The sequence below is a fragment of the Melanerpes formicivorus genome, unplaced genomic scaffold (genome assembly GCF_026170545.1).
Source record: "Melanerpes formicivorus ecotype bairdi unplaced genomic scaffold, bMelFor1.0.p_v2 SCAF_2, whole genome shotgun sequence".
NCBI lineage: Eukaryota > Metazoa > Chordata > Aves > Piciformes > Picidae > Melanerpes > Melanerpes formicivorus.
Genome location: NW_027142354.1, coordinates 46377204 through 46398868, shown reverse-complemented (window position 1 = coordinate 46398868; position 21665 = coordinate 46377204). Strand labels below are relative to the sequence as shown.

The window sequence follows — 21665 nt, the reverse complement described above, 5'->3', positions numbered from 1 at the left end:
AGGGGGTGGCCTGAGGAAAGATGCTTGCATGAAAACCCAGACTTGCCAGAGGAGAGTGGCTGCACAGTAGCAAAACACAGCAACTACCATTTGAGAAACAGCATCCAAAAAAAGACAAAATGCTTTGGGAAAGCATTTGGAAGTGGTTCCCATTATGGTGTACTCACCGATGGCAGCTATCAGTCTTACTGCTGGAATGCCAAGCTCTATGCAGGAGGATGGATGTGGATTTAGTTTACATGCACAATTCCACCTCTCAAAGCCAAAGAGGCATCATGCCATGGCTGACAAAGTGGGTGAGCCAAACATAACCCTTGAGTAGATCATGTATTTTGTGCCCATAGAGGCACGTTAAGGTCTAAGTGTCACTCTAGATCTCCAACCTGTAATGTGTCACCCAGCAGTCACTCAGGGACTGTTTGCTATTTGGTCTTCACAAATTCATCAGTTTAATTTTTCCCCCCACCCTCCAGCTCACAGTGGAGCTGCATGATTTATCAAAATGTGGTGGACAGGATATTTTTCTCCCCGTCTGCTCTGGTGAAGATGATGTCCCCTGCACTGTTAATGTGGAGTGGGAACCAGCTGCCTGGGCTACCACACAGTGATAGCACTAAAATTTTGTTCTGAGTTTTAAAACATAATTCAAAACAGGACACAAGGGCCCTTGGGCTCTCTGTTCTCTCCTAGAAGGCATGGCAGCTGCGCCTGCTGTCAGGAGAGACCAGCTGGACCATGCCAATGCTGGCAGGGACTACAGGGTCTGCAGCCTAAATGGAGTCTGGCTCTCCAGGACCCTGGAATGAGGGAAATCCCAGGAATTAATAATCTCTCTCCAAATTCAAGTGCTAGATGCTAGCTCCTTACTCCTATATCTGCCACTACATCTGTAAAAGTGATCACAGCCAGACAGGCTCCAAAGCCCCTCTCAATGCACATGAACAGCTGGCTGCAAATGCACCAGGACTTTTACACATACACAAAATGATTTGTTCCAATCCTGATAATAAATTCTGTACAACCAAGCATCAATCTGAATGTGCTGTACTGTTAATGGATGGAGAGAAACAGCGTGAGAACACTGGGATTAAAAATAAGAGGCCAAACCAAAATGTGAAACCTTTTGACCAGATTTTCCAAGATTTCAAGCAATCTGCTGGAGGCAGCCCAAAGGAGAGCTACAAGGGTGATTGTGAGACTTGAACATCTCTTCTATGAAGAAAGACAGAGACCTGAAGCTGTTTATTCTGGAGAAGAGAAGGCTGAGAGGGGATCTTATCAATGTCTATAAATATCTGAAGGGTGGGTGTCAAGATGAAGGTGCCAGGCTCTTTTTTGTGGTGCCCAGTGATAGGACAAGGAACAATAAGTGTAAGCCCAAACACAGGAGATTCTTTACTGTGATGGAGCACTGGAACAGACTGCCCAGAGAAGTTGTGGAGTCTCCTTCTCTGGAGACTTTCAAGACCCATCTGGATGTCTTCCTGTGTGCCCTACCGTAGATGACCCTGCTTTGGCAGGGGGATTGGACTCAATCAGTAGAGACCTCTTCCAGTCTCTAACATTCTGAGATTCTGTGATTTCAGGTTTTGAAAAATCCTTTGCAATTACTGTGATGCCAATTAAATCATACAATGATTAGATACTAAACACCAATACTAGAGGAGTGTTATTACTCACAGGAGTGTTAGTCACCAGTTGAGTAGTTTGAAGAGCATTTGGAGGAAAACCCACGAATTTCAGTCTTCAACAAATGAATCTCCCCCCACCAAGTTCACACTGTAAACTGCTTTATTGTTACCTCTCCATTGTTGTAGCCTGAGCTTTCAGAGATCCACACACGCCAAGACTAGACGTCATCAGGTAATGAAATGACCCAACATTGCAGCCATGAGTCAAAGAAATAATTTACCCACTAAGAATCTGTCTTCTACAAACACTTAGTAACAATTAACTGACTTCACTGAAATCAGAACTGATTCACAAACTAACATGAAAACCAAAGAGAAGGGACTAAATCTGAAACAAATAATTGCAGCAGCTCCCTTTCACCACAACCATTTGACCTGTAGTAGTATTTTGTATCATCACAAATACTTAGCTTGCTTCTTTAATTCACATCCAGACCTGCACCTGGGCACATGCAAAGAGAGAGCATTTGGACTTTTTTTTTCCCAGTTTTTAGGGAACCAGATATTATAGCGAAGATTATTCAAAGAAGCACAAAGAAAATGACCACAAAGTGTTATATTCTACCTTTTGGAATGCATTTTTGTTTCCATAAAGTGAAAAATGCTTTTATTTGCTGCAAACAAAATCTGATATAGAAGCTTATGTATCCAAACAAATGGTGAGAAGTTCCCCAGACAACAGTCTGCAGTGACAAAATGGGACTAGACCAGGAACTGAGCACATGTGCTGTAGCCTAGAGATGCTGCCAAGATGCCTGGTGTCACATGGGGTAAAGGAACAGCAGAAGTTTGGGGGAGTAAAGCAGAAAGAGGAGGGACTGGTTGCAGGGAAGACATCATGACTGCATTCACTCTGGATTTTCAGATAATATGGGTCTGGGATTACAGCTGAAAGCATTTCTTTTTCTACTTAAAATAAATTATTCTGTTACCACACATTCTGACACCACATGCTTTCCACACATTTCAGCTGGGTGTTCCTGGTAGTGTGATTTACAGTGAGGGTGATGGAGCACTGGAACAGGCTGCCCCGAGAGGTTGTGGAGTCTCCTTCTCTGGAGAGTTTCAAAACCTGCCTGGATGTATTCCTGTGTGACCTGCTCTAAGTGACCTTGCTTTGGCAGGGGAGTTGGGCTTGATGATCTGTAGAGGTCTTTTCCAACCTCTAACATTCTGCCATTTACCTTTAATCAAAAGCCAGCAAAACACAGTGAGAGGATGTAAACCTGAGCGCAGAGGAGTCACCACAGCAGCTCCGTAAGCCATGTCCCAGCAGGTAGTGACCCATGCTAGGCACTGGCTGTGCACCGCCCCCACCCTTGAAGAACCAGCCTGGTGGCCTGCAGGCTTGTCTAGCCCCTCTGCAGCCTTTAAACTGGGCAGATGATACAGATCAGACATGCACCATGCAATATATACCAGAAATTACAGGCACATTATCTAAATGCAGACTTCAAACCCTTCCTCTTAGCATAGCTCAGTGAGCAGCAGTACAAATTGAAGTGTACCAGGGTTAACTGAAGATTAAACACTCCCAACCAGAACCTATGTGGAACATTAAACTTCTCTATTACTAGATCATTACAGGAGAGGCTTTCTCTATAGAAAAAGGGAGAAGCAACCAGGTCAGCAGCACCAGATCCTGTGCAGTGGTCAGTCAGGGACAATTCTGCAGGTGAGCAGGTTACAAAAAGTTCTTTAATAAACTGAAAAACAGTTCTACTTTAAAAAGCTGTGCTTTAGGTGGCTTTTCTTGAATAAGCTGTCAGCAGAAGTAAAAGTAACAGGATCCATAGGTAAAGGTAACATCTTTTGGTATACTAAATGAAATAATCCATCTAAAACAGACACAGGATTTGAAGTGCTTGAGCCTCCAGGTTTTGCCTTGTCTGTTGGTGACATTGGTTCACCTAATAAAACATAAGACTCCTCTTTCAAACCTTACCACGCTGTGTCATCTTAGGCAAAGATGTAGAAGGTGCTTTTATACTGTTTGCTGTTATGATTGTCCAGGATGTTCAATTTCTGTTCTCATTTTATTTTAAAGAAAGTAACAGCAATGGCTTATTTACTCTACAGATTTTTGTCCAGAACAGAAGTCCAGGTTTTCATTAGAGTTTGGATGCCACATTGCATATGTAGCAAAAACTAGTGGTTTATTGGTTAGACTCACTTATCCCCTTCCACAGGTACTAGGATAGCAACAGTGGTGGGGAATTCCAGCCAAACCAGAAAGGTAACACTGTGGGTTCCCTCAGAGCACGAAGGAAAAAGGCTCTACTTAAGCCACAGGAAAAGGGGTTTAAATCTTGAAGAGGTCTGCATACCTCAGACAGTGTATAGATACACTAATGAAGTTCAGCACAGCTATGTCTAGCAGGGCTGAGCTCAGCAGTACCCTCCTTATGGAGTAGAGGAGAAAGATGGATCCTTCTGGATGATCAGGTTAAGCATCACCTAGAGAAAACAGAGTCCTGTCACAGCCTTTAATGATAATGATCCTTTTGAACCACCATCAATCTTTACTGCTCATTAACTGAATTTGCTGTTTAGCTGACAGCATGCTGGTGTGCCTGTGTGCAACACAACCCTTCTTCATGTTCTTTAAAGCCACAGACACTTGGCAGTAAAAACACAGCATTACAGATTACCCCTGGGACTACGCTCTTTGTGCCACTGATGGTAGGAGACCAAACAGGAGATGAAGGAAAGGAGCAAAGGAATGAATGAAAGAAACGACACTTGATTCTGCCTGCACACTGGCACCACAGAAGTGTTTGATACTGCCTGTGACTGCTGAGATCCCCTAGAGACCAAAGAACTGCACACACCTCACCTTGAGTCTTTCATTAAAGCTCACAAAGCAAAGAAAGCCTCTGCTCTAATGCAGACATTACACAGGGTAAAATTTAATGGCACTTGTCAAAAATGAGATGTTTCAGCAGGCTGAGTGGTGTGCAGTGTTTCAGCCTTTCACTACAGCGTGGGTCTGCCAACCAGGCTGACGTCAATGGGAAGTGGCTGGAAGACCTGATTCCAGGATGTGGGGGCCGCATGCTACCAAGTGTGCAATACTGTAAGTCCCAATGGTTTCAAGACAAAGGTTCAGCGATGCTGAGTGCCTAAGTTGGGTGGTAAAGAAGGACCAAAGTTCTGTGAATGCTGGTAAGAATTATTTAAATTTGAAACCTTTCCCACATGCAGCACAATAAGATTCAAGAGCTGCACCACCTACATGCACAATGCAGGCGTAGGTGGTGAAAGTGGATTTTAACTCATCAGGAAAATACACTTTTGTGAATGAAACAGGAGCTTCCATGGAGTGGCTCCATCTTCTATAGCTCCTTAGCGCTACAAGCAAAACACAAGATTGCCAGTTTTCAGATCAGAAAATGGGGATTCCTCTTTGCTTTGCTTTCTACAGAAGACAGAGATTTCCCTAGAAAGAAAATAAACACATTTTGAGAAAACATTTCCCAAATACCTCTTGCTTTAACCTTATGCTAGGAAAAGAACCAGCTATTTCAAATCCCCTCTAGCACAACATCAGGGGTAAAACTTACTAAAAGCACATGGAACTTGCCATTCACAGGCATTTCATAGAAGAGTGACAGAAGAGAGAATGCAGCCAGTTGGACACTCCCATAAGCCATGCAGGCTTTCTTTGGAGATGCAATTCCCCAATGTCTGCATTCACTGCCCCTGGCTGCTGCCTCCCTCCCCAGTTCCTACAGTCCCCTCTACCTGAGCTATCATCTTCAACCTGGTATTCTGCTTTGTTTCTAATCAGGCTTCCCACCACAACTAGATGCAGAATGCAGTACGATGCCCAGCAACTGCTCTTCTATAATTGACTCCATGTGGAAGGAATTAGGGAACAAATCCCATCACACTTAGCGCTGTAGTTCCCTCGGCACTAACCAACGTGGCTCAAGGCCAATATCTTCAACAAACCTCCAAAGAAAGAAAACACCCTCCAGGAATCAAATGTAAGGAAATCTCCTATAACTAGTCTCTTCAAACAACTCACAGAATCCTAACATGGGAGGTAGAAGGTATCCCTGAGATTATCTAGTCCAACCCCCCTACCAGAGGAATTTCCTCCGCATGTTTAGATAGAACTTTCTATGTTCAAGTTTGTGCTCCTTATCCCCTGTCCTGTCACTGGGAACCACTGAAAAAAAGTGTCCTCCTGACATTCACCCTTTAAGTATTGATAAGCATAGATAAAATCCCCCCTCAGTCTTCTCTAGGCTAAAAATCCTCAAGTCCCTCAGCCTTTCTTTATAAGACAGATGTTCTAGTTCCCAAATCACCTTCACAGCTCACATTTACACAAGTCATAGGGTACCCAACACATTACCATTTGAGGTGGTATGGTGCTTGAAGTTTTGCATAGCAGCAAAGCTTTCCTCTGTTTTGTAACTACAGGAAAAAATAACATCATTTTTATGGTGTGACAGCAGGAACAGCAAATATTAATCCTGACTGCACACAGCTCACTCCTAACACAGCCCATCCTTTCTACACAAGGTTAATTGTGCTGCAGGTCTCTGGCCTTCCTTAGCCTGTGATGCATTAAACATGTTTCCCTTTAGCAGTGGTGTTTTTTTCATGAACATAGTGTGCTGGAGTAAACGTATAGCTGCATAAAGATGGTGTAGCTCAAAGTGAAATTAGAAGAGTGTCCTGAAGGATGTGTTCAAGGCCAGTAAATGTTAATACTGTATTTTCCACAGAACAGCTTGATAAACTTCTCTATGAATATTCTAGGCATGATTTCCATCACAGCCACGTTTCTCTGCTCATTCGTTGGGTTTCATTTCACTATGAATAAGTAACTATCCAGGGATTTTTGGCAGCTTAGTGTTGTTCTAATCCATTGGTCTTGTAATTAGCTCCAAATGTTGTTTTTGTGAAGCTGTATTCTTCTCGATGTACCCTAAAATCCCCAGCTATCTTCTATACTTAGCCTATTATATTAGTGCTAGAGAATGTTAATATATAAATAGCATTAAAATTGCAAAAATCTGCTGCCTGGATGTTTTCCAGGCAAGTTTTTCAAATGTTCTATACCTGAGGACATATCAAATCTTTATCTTTTGGAATATATTTGTAGCTTGGCATTTAAAACCACTGAGGTTTGCTTCAGAAGTCTTTCAGGCAGGGTGGCTCGAGCTGGTGGAGCTCGTGGCACAAACACTGATGAAATCTTGCATAAGCGGGCTCTTCCTCAGTGCCTGTTGGTGGGCGTAGCATCCCACTTGTAGTTTCAACCCTTTGTACTTCACATCCTGTTTTACCACTTAAATATCCTGCTGATGTAAAGGCACCAGCAAAAACCCAAAAAAGATATTTTAAGACTGATGCTAGGACTGAAGTATCTGGGAGTACATTTCAGCCTCAATGGGGAAAAAAAGAGCCCCACAGGCTGGCTAGGGGAAGCTATTTGTGGAGCAGGACTTCACCACCACCCAAGGTCATCAAAGAGGTTCTTCAGACTAGTGATACCAACTGAACATCTATGGATTCTTCTAATAGATTTGTGTTGTGCACTTGCTTATACATATGCATGTGTTCTCCTGACCACAGCAGCCTGTAAAGCTGTTTTGCCCAGAAAGGAGGGCTAACCATTAATCAGTGCTTACTTTGGCTTTTGCCTTTATTGCCACAAGTAGTGTGCTAGTTGGCTCTGTGCTCAAAGGGGAGAACAACACAGACAGAAATTATGCTGTGGGGTGGAGAGACAGGTGGGGAAGAATCTCTCCATTACTTCCAAGGGTAGTGAGGAAAAGGCTGCTTTGGGCAAATCCAGTCCTGACTGTGACCTCCTTTTATGAAATCACATAAAATGATTACTTAAGGACTAATTAAGATTACTTTCATAAGTGCAGCTTTGAACTTTCCTGCTGCTCAACACTGGAAAAGCCCTACAGCTGAGGAGAGATGGGAAAACAGCATCCTCCTGGATTTTAGCAGCAGGTTACCAGCAGCAACACAGCCACCAAGGAGCTTGCTTCCTGATTACATCCATTCTTGCAGGGATGAGGAAAAGAATTTTCTCAGTTACATAGTGGTTTGCAGCTTCATTTAGATTTTGCTTTCAAAAAGGTGGGTAAAAAATGTGCATGAATGGATTAATTTTAAAGGAAGAACAATTCTGGTATCCCTTGGGGTGGCTGCTGAGCAAGCCTACTGAGTCAGCAAAAAGCCTGGTGCAATCCCTGCCACTGTAAATTGCCATGTTCTGACACTCCAGAGGCTGACTGACTCTCTCCTTGTCTTTTGGCAGCTGTCTGAAGTCGTTGGAAGGTTGTTAGACCACTTTAATTTGTAAACCTATTGATGAGCATTTAATGTTAATGAAATGTTACTGCTGAGTAATTCTGGCAGATGAAAATCACTTAGTTCATTGTGAATCTCATTTATTTAGTGCTAAATGTTTGCCCTTATTTTCTTTACACTGAAAAGTCAGATTTGGATAAAATCTTTGCATGCCAAATAAGACAATTTAGAAAGTTAGGCAAATTTCTATGTAAATGCTTGCCTTTGTGCTTCACATAAAACTCTGCTCCAAGGCATCTATCCTGCCAGGATGGAAATTGAAGGTGTAGGCTGCTGCTGGTGTTCTTATAAAATCCACAAGGATTCAGATAGTTCTCATCTCTGTCAAACTATTTTAGTAAAAGCAATAGCTGCAAACAACTGGAAGAGATCCCACAAGTAGGGAAAGGTTCTGGCTGTGCCAATGGAAGGAAATAATTTCTGTCATCTCTCACTACATGAAGGACCTTTTTGTGCTTGAGCATATCCAGAGAAGGACAATGAAGTTGGTGAAGGTCTGGAGAGTGGGTCTGGAGAGCTGGTCTGGTGAGGAGCAGCTGAGGGAACTGAGTTCATAGAATCATAGAATCAATAAGGTTGGAAAAGATCTCAAAGATCATCAAGTCCAACCTATTACCCAAGATCTCATGACTACTAAACCATGGCACCAAGTGCCACATCCAATCCCCTCTTGAACACCTCCAGGGATGGTGACTCCACCACCTCCCTGGGCAGCACATTCCAATGACGAACGACTCGCTTGGTGAAGAACTTTCTCCTCACCTCGAGACTAAACCTCCCCTGGTACAGCTTGAGATTGTGTCCTCTTGTTCTGGTGCTGGTTGCCTGAGAGAAGGGACCAAACCCCTCCTGGCTACAACCTCCTTTCAGGTAGTTGTAGACAGCAATAAGGTCTCCCCTGAGCCTCTTCTTCTCCAGGCTAAACAATCCCAGCTCCCTCAGCCTCTCCTCATAGGGCTTGTGTTTGAGGCCTCTCACCAGCCTCACTGCCTTTCTCTGGACACGTTCAAGAGTCTCAATGTCCTTCTTAAATTGAGGGTCCCAGAACTGGACACAGTACTCAAGGTTTGGCCTAATCAGTGCTGAGCACAGGGGTACAATGACTTCCCTGTTCCTGCTGGCCACACTATTCTTGATGCAGGCCAGGATTCCATTGGCCTTCATGGCCACCTGGGCACACTGCTGGCTCGTGTTCAGCCAGAGTTAGTTTGTTGAAGGCTGAGGGGAGACCTGATTGCTCTCTACAACTCCTGAAAGGAGGCTGGAGTGAGGTGGGGATCAGCCCCTTTTCCCTAGCAGTAGGATGAGAGAAAACAGCTTCAAATTGACCAGGGGAGGTTTGGGTTGCATACCAGAAAATCTTCTTGAATGAAAGGGTTCTCAAACACTGCAACAGGCTCCTCAGGTAGGTGGCTGAATCCCCATCCCTGGAGATGTTTAAAAGGTACAGTGATGTGATGCTGAGGGATGTGGTTTAGAAGTAGATGTGATAGAATGAAGTAATGGTTGGATTCCATGATCTTAAAGGTCTTTTCTACCTGAGACAATGCTCTGATTCTATGATTCTATGTCTGGACAGCAAATGCTGTACCATGACCACCACAACATCCTAACTGATCATCAATTTATAATGCTACAAACAACATTAATTGTGGTAGCTATCAGCAAGAACTGGGAACTTCAGTGCAAACAGGGAGGTATATCATGTCCTGCTGTGTAGCACAGAACACCTCTGCATGGGCAGAAAGGACGGGAGCTGGCTCTGCTCACATCTGTTGCTCCCAGTACACTGCTGTGTGTGGCTTTTGACACACAACAGGGTAGGTGAAGACAATCTGATGAAACATTATGTAGCCAACTTTTTCAAAGAAAGGTAACTGTAATAGGACAACTTTTCTATTTCTCCCTGTTCAAGAAAAACTAATCAGTTTTTGCTAGCACACTGTACCATAACCCTGGGTGAGGGTCCAATACTTTCTCTACCTTTAACTGGCAAATGTAATCCTGAGCTAAAGAGATTTTCCAATTATATTATTTCTAAGTGACTGACTAAATCTAGAAAAAATAGCAGAGGGAAAACTTGCCTTGCACAGATCCCTCCACAGCTGCAGGAGAAGTGTTTTTGGGTTTGGGGAGTCCCTGCCTGAGCATGCTGACCCCCATTTGGAGGTTGGCAGCAAGGAGGCAGCTGCCATGGCTGGTGGCTCATCTTCTCCTGTCCCTCATTCCTGTTCCTGGGCTTTTATAAAGCTGTCAGGACACAGCTCCATGATACAAACTTCACCTGGGGCAAGCAGAAAGCTGCGCTAGGGGGAGGATGGAGGCAACCCATGGGAGGTGTAGCTGTAATTTAATTGTTGGTTGTTGATTTGTCAGATAATCCCTAAGTGACGACAAGTCACTGCACAGTGTGCCAGCCATCAACTCATACCTCTGCTTTGCAGGGTGAGGGAAAGCACTGAGACTCCTATCAGAGGGAAAGCTGGATCAGAGGGCTCAGCACCTTTAACCACTGAGGTCAGCATACAACAAGAAGCCAGCAAGTCCAATTCATACTCCCCAGTGCCGTGGAACTCCTGCCAACGTGACAGCCTTGGCCTGGCAAAGAGCTCACACATAAACCATCAGAGCTTGGGTGAGCACCAGCACTACAGCAGGTCAGTCTGTCAGAGGCCAATATTGAGGATGTTTTAGTACTGTGGGATTAGGATTTTGCTGCAGCTCCACCCCTCAGACTAAAATGTGCTCTTCTCCTTTTTCTTTGATGTAAACATTTCAGGCAATCAAAGTAGCTGGAAGACTTACAAGGAGAAATGGACATTGAGGCAAAACGTTTCTTCACTATAAAGGGCAGGAAACAGGAATAACAAGCAGTAAAGTGCTATTTGTCTATTTCTTTTTCCTCAGGTTAGCCAAGGTTGTGACTTAGAGAGATCAGAGACTGTGGAGGAGGCAGAGCTGTGGAGCACATGTGCTTCCCCAGTCTCTGCTAGGATTGAGGAGGCACTCAAGCAGGTGGCTGATCTCTGCAATGTTAGTGAAACATTTAGCAGCAGCTAAGATGAAATCAAGGCAATAAACAATAGGTCTGCAAATAAAGCTACCTGTGCTGGTGTGGGAGTGAGCAGAAAGGAATGGGGTGATAGGATGCAGACAGCCTGTGCTGGAAGCGCTCTGTGGGATCAAGGGGAATATTTCACAAAATGGAGACAACAGACAAAAATCAGATTTGTTCCTCTGGATTCCTTTCACAGTTTTCTGAATGCAGATACCTGACTTATCACCTTTTCTATTTGGCATGGCTGTGAAATGAAAACAAGGCTTTCTTCGAGTTTCCATTATCATTCTTTTCTGCTTTTCCCTTTGCTGCGAATGTTTCTGAATTGAAGGTAACAAGTTACAATGCTGCAGAGAACGCAGCTAAAGGCCATTCCCTTTGAGCAGGCAAATAGAGCTTTAGCATAGAGAAGGAAAGAAAATGAGGAGAAAGGAGGCGCTGCACTTGCATTCCTCTCATATTTAATCCCCCAGTGAACTTCAGACATTTGCTACCAGTTTGCCAATCCTTTTCTTTTTATTGTTGACTGATAAATTGTCAGATTTGTCTGATGCCTAGCAACTATCAATTAACACTCTGAGGCTGCATTCATGGATGTGCCTTAATTTCTCTGTTGGTTTCTTCTAGACAACAGGCCTGAGATCTGAAACCCCTCCTGCTCAGAATGAGTAATGCTCTTCCGCTTGCCACGCTACACAGGGGTGGATGTTTTGGCAACACATTTGTATTCATTCAGATCATCACAACTGTGTTCTGCCTCAGAGACAGCCTGAGGTACATGATTGATGGGCCTGTCCTTTAAAACATGATCAACTTTGTAAAATCAATCAATGGAACCTACTATGGCAGAAGAAACAAGGCAGACTTTTTTCAAAGCAGTCTGTGCACTGCCATTTTGTTATTTAATGTTTTGCTACCAGAACAGCAATCCTGACAAGTCTCTGTGCGGAGCACTACCTGGCTATAGCTCATCTGCTTGCCAAACTAAGCTCAAAGTTATGTCCACAGGATTAACTATGGAATTAGCAATTATAAAACCACTAGACACAAGATGTGTGCCATGCAAATATAAACCACACCAACATAGAATAGAATAAACCAGGTTGGAAGAGACCTTCAAGATCATCGTGTCCAACCTATCATCCAATACCACCTAATAAACTAAATCATGCAACCAAGCACCCTATCAAGTCTCCTCCTGAACACCTCCAGTGATGGTGACTCCACCATCTCCTTGGGCAGCCCATTCCAATGGGCTCTCTCTGTATAGAACTTCTTCCTAACCTCCAGTCTAATCCTCCCCTGGTGCCGCTTGAGACTGTGTCCTCTTGTTCTGGTGCTGGTTGCCTGGGAGAAGAGACCAACCTCTGCCTGTCTACAACCTCCCTTAAGGTAGCTGTAGACAGCAATAAGGTCACCCTTGAATCTCCTTTTCTCCAGGCTAAACAACCCCAGCTCCCTTAGTCTCTCCTCATAGGGCTTGTGCTCCAAACCCCTCACCAACATGCCACTACTCATGGATTAAATCTTTGTGGAGGACATGGTGCAGTCTGTTAGTGCTGCTGCTGCCAGAGCACACTACAAGGTCCTCTGCTCGCTGCTTTTAGTTAAAAATGTACAGAATTTGAAAAACGTGTCAGCCTAATAAGTTTTAGGTTGTTTGTTGATTTTGGTTCGTTTGGGGTTTTTTTGGTATTGTTTTGGAAATTCAGTCATAGCAACTCAGCTGGTTTTGTAGGTAAAGCTACTGACAATCACCTGCTTTTTTATTGATTAAAGAAACTGGCCAACCTCTCTGGCCTCTCAGCCTGGGCTTTTCCTTCACCTTGCATTCTGATGTGTTTCTCCCCATTAGACCTGCATTTCCAGGATTTACTGCTTGGACCACAGGTTAATTTTGTACAAAAGGCTTTCATTCTGGCATTGCTACTTTGTGAGTGATAAACTTGGCACTGTTTGTGTTTTGCTGATGGGAAGTACCTGCCTGCATACAATGGAGGATCAATGTGAAGCCGCTGTCCCTGTCAGTAGAACCACCATGTAAAAGGGAACATCACTCACACTTTTTATTTAGCTATTGCAGCTAAAGTGCAGCTCACAATAATAAAGGAAGAGCACTTTCCCAGAAAAACCAAGGATAAGTAAGGATAGGCAAGGGCTGAGAAACTGCCGAGTCAGCACAAACACAGACTGTCCTTTCCTTCAGATGACCTGCATCCAGTCCAGCAAGACCAAGCTGCAGAGCAGCTCAGTGGAAGTATCGCAGGAATCTCTTTATAGACACTGCTGGCCTCAGAAGAGGACTGGTTGGGAAAACTGGTGTGTGTGCTTCCCTTGGTATTCAGGTTTGTCACATCAGCAACCCCTGTGCTGTGTTCTTCTGGATGCCCTTTCCTTAACAGAAGGAAGCTTCATAGCAAGGGGAATATATAAGTATGTATCTGTTCATCCCTACTGAGATACACACATAGAAATGCAAGAGGTCTCCTGAACCTCTATGCCCACAGCTGTGGACAGACATGTGCCTGATCCCCACCCCAGGATCTCCAGAGCCGGGAGGAGGTATGGGTTGAACACACTAAACATCACCCTAGCAAACACTCTGAAGAAAAGCGTAACCAAAGCAACAAGGTAAGCTACATAAATAACCATTTTCAATGTCCATGTCTACTGACAGTCACAACCCAATTACTTCTCACATGGCAAAGCAAACCACAGTAAACTTTCATAATGCCCTTCTTTTCCACACTACCACCCAGACGCAATCAATCCATTAGCCTGCAAGTTCCTGGCAGGGATAGTATCTGAGGAAGATAGGGGATTGCTGGGGGTGAACATCTCCTTTTCTTCTAGGACACATTTTGGAGCTGCTGTTCATTGCCAGGAGACAGAGTTTGCCTAGTGGCCCTGCTGAGGTCAGCGATAGCCCAGCCCTGGTAGGGGCTGCAGCAGAGTCCTCCCACTGTCCTGGCCCAGAGAAACTCTTCCATGCTTTTTCCCTGTTCACAAATAAACAATAAGGAGGTGTGGAAGAAGCATTGCTGAACAGCAGATTGCAGAACTGTGAATGAGATTCATGGCTGTGTTGCTCACAGTCATCTTACTTTGCCTACAATATTTTAATTCAATGGTATAAACACAATTTTATTCATCGCAAAAAGCCATTTGGGGGGATGCTGAATTATTTATTGTTTGAGGCAGCCAAACTGCTTGTTAAAACAGATTTTAAATCTTAGAATCCCAAGGCACGAAGCGTAGTTTAAAAGACACAGGGTGTAGCTGCCACATTTTGAACTCCTCTCAGACAAAAATGGGTAAAAGAGTTGCCTTTTAACATTTAAATCCCAGGTGCTGTTTTTTTCTCAGATCAAGCATGTGGCCGCACACTCTGCAGTGCTCTCAGCTTCTCCTTTCCCCTGCTGAGCAATGAGGGCTCTACAAAATCCCTGACAAGTCCACAGTCCCTGACTTTGCAAAAGTCATGAAGTGTCTTAAATGTTGATGGACTAGGCTGAGGAATCTGGCTCTGCAGATGAGCTGCCTGAGTAATTTTTAGTGTGTTAGATTCAATCACAAATTTGCTGGGCTGGTAACCCCAGCACCTCACTAATAAGATTTAAGAAAAAATGAATCTTTCACTGTTTCCTTCCCTGACTGACTTTCCCATCTAAACATGGGTATAGCACATTCCAGTCAGGATTCCTTCACACCCACTTACAGAAGCTGCTGCCCTTCCCAAGGCCTCTGCAGGGCATGGCCAGCCATAGCCATTATCCCAGCTCCTGGCGTTCCTCAGCAGAGGAACAGGACACCAGGGTGTGGTTGGAGATGGAGCAGAGATAAACAGTGCAGCTGTCCCAGAGCATGGCATCACTGGGACATGGTGTTAGTGGGCAGCAACTGCCTCCAGAAAACACCTAGCTCTAGGGCAGCCCCAGCTAAGCCCCCACTCACATGTACCACATCACTGGTACACAAGTAACTCACTGACAACTGCTTTAGTTGTCTCAGATCTTCTTAAAGAAGCTAATATAAACCATGGCTAATCCCTATTGCTTGCTGTGGGCTTGAACCAAATGACTGTAACAGAGACTAATGCAGAATGAAAGCAAAGAAAAGGATAACTATCACAGAATTTTGCATAAACTATGCTGGAACATACTGCCCAGCTTCTTAATTCTGCCAAATTCCATAAACGTGCTACTGCTTACAACCCAAGTTAGAAAAAGCCCCCAAAGGACCATGCAGATGGTAGGTGCTCATCCAACTCCCACACCAAGGAGATACCAGAGCAAACATATTAGCTGCCTATAGTGCTTTAGGCAGCTTCTGGGTGGCTTAGGGCATGCTGCACACACCATCATGACCCTGAACCATGGTTCTCATCCTCTTCATACTGAGATGAGACACATAGAAACTGGATGAGGAAACACTTGACATCAACCAGGATCAGCCATGGGCCTCCTTCCGCACGCCCGCCCCCTACCGTGGGCCTGCCCAGAAGCCGTATGTGGCTTTGCAGTGCCATTCTGCCTAATGCTCAGATCTGTAACATTTGTGGCTTATTGTTCTTACACCTGATGTCTCTACATGTTCAGCTTTATGACTTTACAAATTGCAGAGAATCAACAGAACCTGCTGGCAGAGCATCTGCCAGAGAGTGGGATGGATGGTGGGAGCCTTTCCCACATGACTCACATGTGGAGAAGGATGGAAATCTGTCCCCAAAGCATGAAACCAACAAAAAGTCCGTCAAGAGCTACCCTGAAGATTATGTCTGACATAATAACTGAAAGTCAGGAAATCTGCACCTTTGCCCTATTTACTCTCAGTGGCTTCTAGCACTCTGATGAGTGAGTCTGCAGTATCTCCACTGCCAAGGATGTTTCTTGCAGCCACTGCTGCACATCAGCGCTGTATGGGAGACCCAAGATGCTATTACAGCAGCATTAAATTCTACATCCTTGTCTAAGCATTCATAAGCATGATCTTTTTAAAGCACATTTCAGGTCAATGTCTATGAGTCCATCCAAAACACAAGAAACCTGGCTAGAAGATATCAGTGAAGCACACAAAGCTGTCCCCAGAAAAATTCCAGGATCAGCATCGAATCCATTACCAGCTTTTTACCCTGAGAACAATTATTCTGCAAGCTTTCACATCTGTCATTGTACATTTGCTTTACAGTTAAGATTGTCAGAACCGTAAAAGAATCAGGAAGGCTTTATCATGAAACTCATTCCTGATGTTTTGAAGACTGGCCAGGTAGTAGAGACTTCATTAGACAACAGCTCTTCTGTGTTTTCCCATTTCCTTCTTGTTACCTAGCTAATATTTAAACACTAAGGCATAAAAGAAAGAGATATAAGACGTATTGTCCTGAATCTCATTACCAAATAATCTATTTTTCTGCTATGAAATGATCATGTTGATTTTTCCTTTGTACCACAAGAGAATAAGTATTGAGGGAAAAGAGATTCAAAGGGTTTTTTTCAAAACACAGAATATTATTATATCAAACCTGTGCACGGAAATACAAAATTACAAAGCTCTCCATCAAGAGGCTTTCACACCTGAGAAATCACGAAGCAAGCAGTAAAAGATCTGTAGGTATATTAAGAGGTATGTAAAATTAACAATAAATGAGTAAAACCCATTTTGCTTCATCTCCTGCATGCAGAAAGAAATTCTGATCTTGCAGAATGTGTCTTTAGCTGGATGAAAAGTTTCCTGTGCTCTGCAGATACAGCTTGTGCACTAGGGGCTTTCTGGATTGAAAATAACAGCCATGGTTCAGCATTGCCTTTAGACACAAAGAAAACACTTCACCAGTGCGGTTTCAACATCTCTTCTGTGTGCCTGTGTCACCATTCACCATGAGATATGGCAAAGAGCACACATTATGCCTTGGGGTAACTTTTATCCAATTTGTTTCAGACTATTTTGTATTATAAGCCAAGTCTCAGAATACCATTGGGTTCAATTATTGTCCAAAAAGAGCTGGAGGTAGCAGGAGTGCATTTTAGGGACTGCAAAAGACTGTGGAAAATGTTTGGTTTGAGCTCTCCAGATCAAAAGGCATTTCTTTTTTTAAGCCTGAATATCAGAAACCATGAGCTCTTCACCAATGGTGGGGTGAAACAAAGGAAGACACAGAGATGTTGGAAAGAGTACAGAGGAGGGCTACAAAGATGATCCAAGGGCTGGAGCACCTCTGCTGTGAGGATAGACTGAGGGAGCTGGGACTGTTCAGCCTGGAGAAGACTCCTAGGGGATTTTATATAGCTGCCTTCCAATGCCTGAAGGGATCCTACAGGAAAGATGGAGAAGGACTTTTCATAAGGGTGTCTAGCAACAGGACAAGCAAAGGAAAGCAGGTTGTCAGGAAGAATTTATTCAGTATGAGGGTGCTGGCACTCTGGAATAGGCTGCCCACTGAGGCTGTGGATGCCTCCTCCCTGGAGGTGTTGAAGGACAGGTTGGATGAGGCCTTGTGCATCTAGTTGAGAGGAGTTGGAGTAGATGATCCCTTTCAACCTAAGACATTCTATAAAAGAGCAGTCTCCGGTTCCAGCAATGTTTTAGAAGCCTTGAGGGGACATATAAGTATATCCTTCATCTGGAGGAGAAACTGTTCATTGACTGCCCAGTTTGGAGTGAGGAAGTACAAGAAGTTCTCCTCCATCTCCAGGAGCAGGCTGGGCCAGCTGGGCTGTATGGTCTCACAAGCTCTTCTTGGAGGCTGGATGTATCAAGAGGAGGAAATAAAACGCAGAGAGCCAGAAGTGAGGGCATGCTTCTGGAGAAGTCCCTCTACAGCTACCTGAAAGGTGGTTGTAGCTGGGAAGGGGTTGGTCTCTTCTCCCAGGCAACCAGCACCAGAACAAGGGGACACAGTCTCAAGCTGTGCCAGGGGAGGTTTAGTCTCGAGGCGAGGAGAAAGTTCTTCACCGAGCAAGTAATTTGTCATTGGAATGTGCTGCCCAGGGAGGTGGTGGAGTCATCGTCCCTGGAGGTGTTCAAGAGGAGACTGGACGTGGCACTTGGTGCCATGGTCTAGTCATGTGATCTGTGGTGAGAGGTTGGACTCGATGATCCTCGAGGTCTCTTCCAACCTTAGTTATACTGTGATACTGTGAAGAGGTCTGAATAAGGCTTTCTCACAGCTGGGCATTCACAGCTAATGGGCATTCACAGGGCAGAGGTTACTGCCACCACATGCTAACAAAGCACCTGCCTCCCTACTACCCCGGGTTTATTCTAAGAGCTTGCAAATTAAACTTTGTTTACATGAGTAATGAATAATTCCAGCATTTTCAATAAGAAAAGCCTGACAACAACCACTCCCATGCTCTGCTCATTTCTGTCTCCCTAGTTTCAAGCATTTCTGCCCTTCTCTGCACACTTTGCTACATCTAGAGGTCACATGAAATGCAATTCCTTAAATTCACTGAAGTTAAGTCACCTGGAACCAACCAGGAATTTAGTCCCTGGGCCATGATTTTGTCCTTTTCCAGAGTCAGTAAAAAAATCCAGTCTCAGGGAGGTACCAGAATCTCCAAAATATTTCCTGATTTTGGTTTCTTGTTGATCACTCATCTCCCTGGCTGCCTAGCTGATGAATTTCCAAGCCAAACCCAGCCCATTTTGCATGGGGAGAGTGTGCTGGAATATCATCTCACAATGACACTGCATGGGGGGGGGGGGAGGGTTAAAAAAAAAAAAGCCATTAGCATTAAATTATCTGCTCACAGATAATTTCCCAGATGAATCACCATAAAAGGCTCTGAAATGGTCTCTTGCTATTTTTCTTTGCATAACATTTCATTGTACTCAAGACTTGAGGAGCTGTAATTTACCATGCTTTTATCTGCATCAGAGCATTGTTTTCAGCAGAGCCCCTGAGTATGGGAGGGGTGGCAAGGCCAAGTTTGCCAGGCTGGAGGACTGACCTGGCAGCGGCAGAGCACAGGTCATGAATCTCCTGCGAGAAGAGGGGTTTGTATGAGACAGTAGAGTGTAGCTAGGTACTAGTGATACCCCTCATTACCTCATTTGGGCAGCACTCAAGCTTTTTAATTTGTGGATGATTAAATATCAGGAAAAGGCATACTATGGTATAAAATTGCAGAATCATTTTGGATGGGAAAGACCTTTAAGAGCATCAAGTCCAACCATTTTCTAACTCTTACAAGTGTGGTGCTATGCCATGTCCCTCAGTGCCACATGTTTGTGTAATTTAAACACTTCCAAGGGTGGTGACTGAACTGTCTCCCTGAGAAACCTCTTCAGGGTTTAAGAACCTTTTCAGTAAAGATTTTTTTCTAATGGCACTGAAGCCCAAATCAACCTACTTAACACCTTGTGACATTTCCTCCCTAGATCCCTAAGGCCACTCTGAGCTGCCACTGTTTACAGATACAGGTGCCCCCTTCCCTGTCCACTGCTCCTGGCGACAACTTCCAAACCCACAACATTATGCTGAAACAGCTCCAGGTCCATTGTGACTGGTGGAAAGGAATTAAGAAAACAAGGCCTTACCATCCACAATGCATGAAAATAATTAGAGATAGGAACAGCCATGACAGCAGGCTTCACATCACACAAGGCAAACGGGCCTAATTATAATCTCCAAGGCAATGCTGAGCACTGCTTGCTAAATACACCCTGTGAAGCCCAGCTGCTGCTTCAACAAACAGACACAGGCACAACATCATCTGCTCCAGGTACACTTGTTCAGGGTAACCAGATTGCTGCAAAGTTTTCATTGTCCTGTTTATTGAAAAAATTGGCCAAATGAATAGCTTGTGACAAAAGAAAGTAATAAAACATGTAATAAACCCAAGTGATAAGTGGATATTTGTTAAAGAAGAAAAGCTTTCAAGTTCAAATGTTCCAACATCTAAGATGATTTTTGGCTGGGAGCAGTGACAAGGTGACAACAATTAAAAGAGGAATTAGCAGGTATGTTTTTCAGTGTCCAAACCATGCTGCCTGGCTTCTAGGCAGACAACGCAGCCAGCCAGCCTCACAAAGCCAGGGTGGCTCATCTTCAGCCTTAGCACACACACCATCAGCAGGAATTTGGGTCTCTGATGATGGCTCAAAATCCCTACAGCTGCTGGCCACCCAGCCCTGGGTGGTTTGCTGCATGGTGATGAGTTTTGCCACTTTATCCCTTGCGTAGTGCCTGTGCCATCTGGCAGCAGCTCCTGCACTCCAGTTTCCGTGAAGTTATAAATGGATCAGAGACCTGTCAGGCTGCCAAGTGAACCATCATTATCATTCAAGATATCATTTAGCATACTCCACATGGCAGTCAATTGCTTGCGTTATAATCACCTCGTAAAACTGTGACTCCATAGATATAATATCCCTGTGAGACAGTCTTTACCTGTTATATTAAACTTACAGATATTTAAAATGTCAGATAATCTTTTATCTGAATTGCACTGCTGTCTAATACAGTCAATCAGCCAGCTCTGGCACACAGGTTCTGCTTCTCAGGGAAGAGGCAGGAGCAAGCGGCTTTTCCGCATCTGCTCACAACTGTCTCATTTGTCTCTGGGTATAAGAAACTAATTTTGTTGCGTGTAAGCCTGAGTCCTTGGGCTATTACACAGCTAAATTTGAAAGATCATCTTTCAAAAACAAGGTAGCTTGTCACAGCGCAAAGCCTTCTCTTTCATCTTACCTTTGTTTTTAGCGTTGTGCGATAACCTTGATTTAAAAGTAAAATTAGCATAGATTCATGGAACGGTTTAGGTTGAAAGGGATCTAAAAGATCATCTAGTTTCAACCCTGTATCATGGGCAGGGATACCTTCCAGTACATCAGGTTGCTCAAAAACCTGCCTAACTTGGCCCTGAACACTCCCGAGGCATCTACAAGTTCTCTGGGCAGCCTGTCCCGGTGCCTTTCCACCACCACACTGAAGGATTTTTTTCTTTACATCTAATCCAATCTATCCTCTAAACTTTCTTGCTGTGAGGGTGATGGAGCACTGAAACAGGCTGCCCAGGGAGGATGCAGAGCCTTCTTCACTGGAGACATTCAAAGCCCATCTGGATTAACTCCTGTGTGACTTGCTCTAGGTGGTCCTGCTCTAGCAGGGGGGTTGGACTCGATGACCTTCCAAGCTCACTTCTAAATCCTAACATTCTGTGATCATTACACTCCCTAAGAAAGATTCCCATCTTTTCTGTAGGCCACCTTTAAACACTGGAAGGCTGCTCTAAGTATAAATACTATGCTGAAAGATAAAATAATTGCCTGTGCATTTTTATAAAAAGTGGTTTTCGCTGTCAGTATTTGGACTACCAGAGCTAGAGCAGTTGGTAAGCTGAGAAGCATGGTTTATTATCTACACCGGCTTCCAGAGAGGACAGAGCAATTTCTGTTGCCCTTTTCCCAAAGGAAAGATGATGGAGCAGACAAGATGAGAAGCACAGCTCACCCCTCCTCCAGAGCCTCTCGTTTCCCTCAGCCAGGATTGCTGTGTGCTACACTGGCCTGTTCTGCTACAACTACAACTGTATTTGCTCAAATGTGCCAGCCTTGCCACCCCGGGG

General features: G+C 44.2%; 1 protein-coding gene across 5 annotated transcripts in view; it reads right to left on the bottom strand.

Annotated features, from left to right (window-relative positions):
- The window catches only part of KCNIP1 (potassium voltage-gated channel interacting protein 1), a 410482-nt gene that overhangs the window by 173150 nt on the left and 215667 nt on the right, over positions 1-21665 (bottom strand). Inside the window, exon 1 of one of the 5 annotated variants that reach the window (XM_068158735.1) lies at positions 4019-4048. The exons of the other annotated variants lie outside the window; for them this stretch is intronic. The gene's annotated coding sequence lies outside the window, so the exon portion shown is untranslated. Of the gene's footprint in view, positions 1-4018; positions 4049-21665 lie in introns of those variants that run through there. 5 annotated transcript variants of the gene reach the window in all.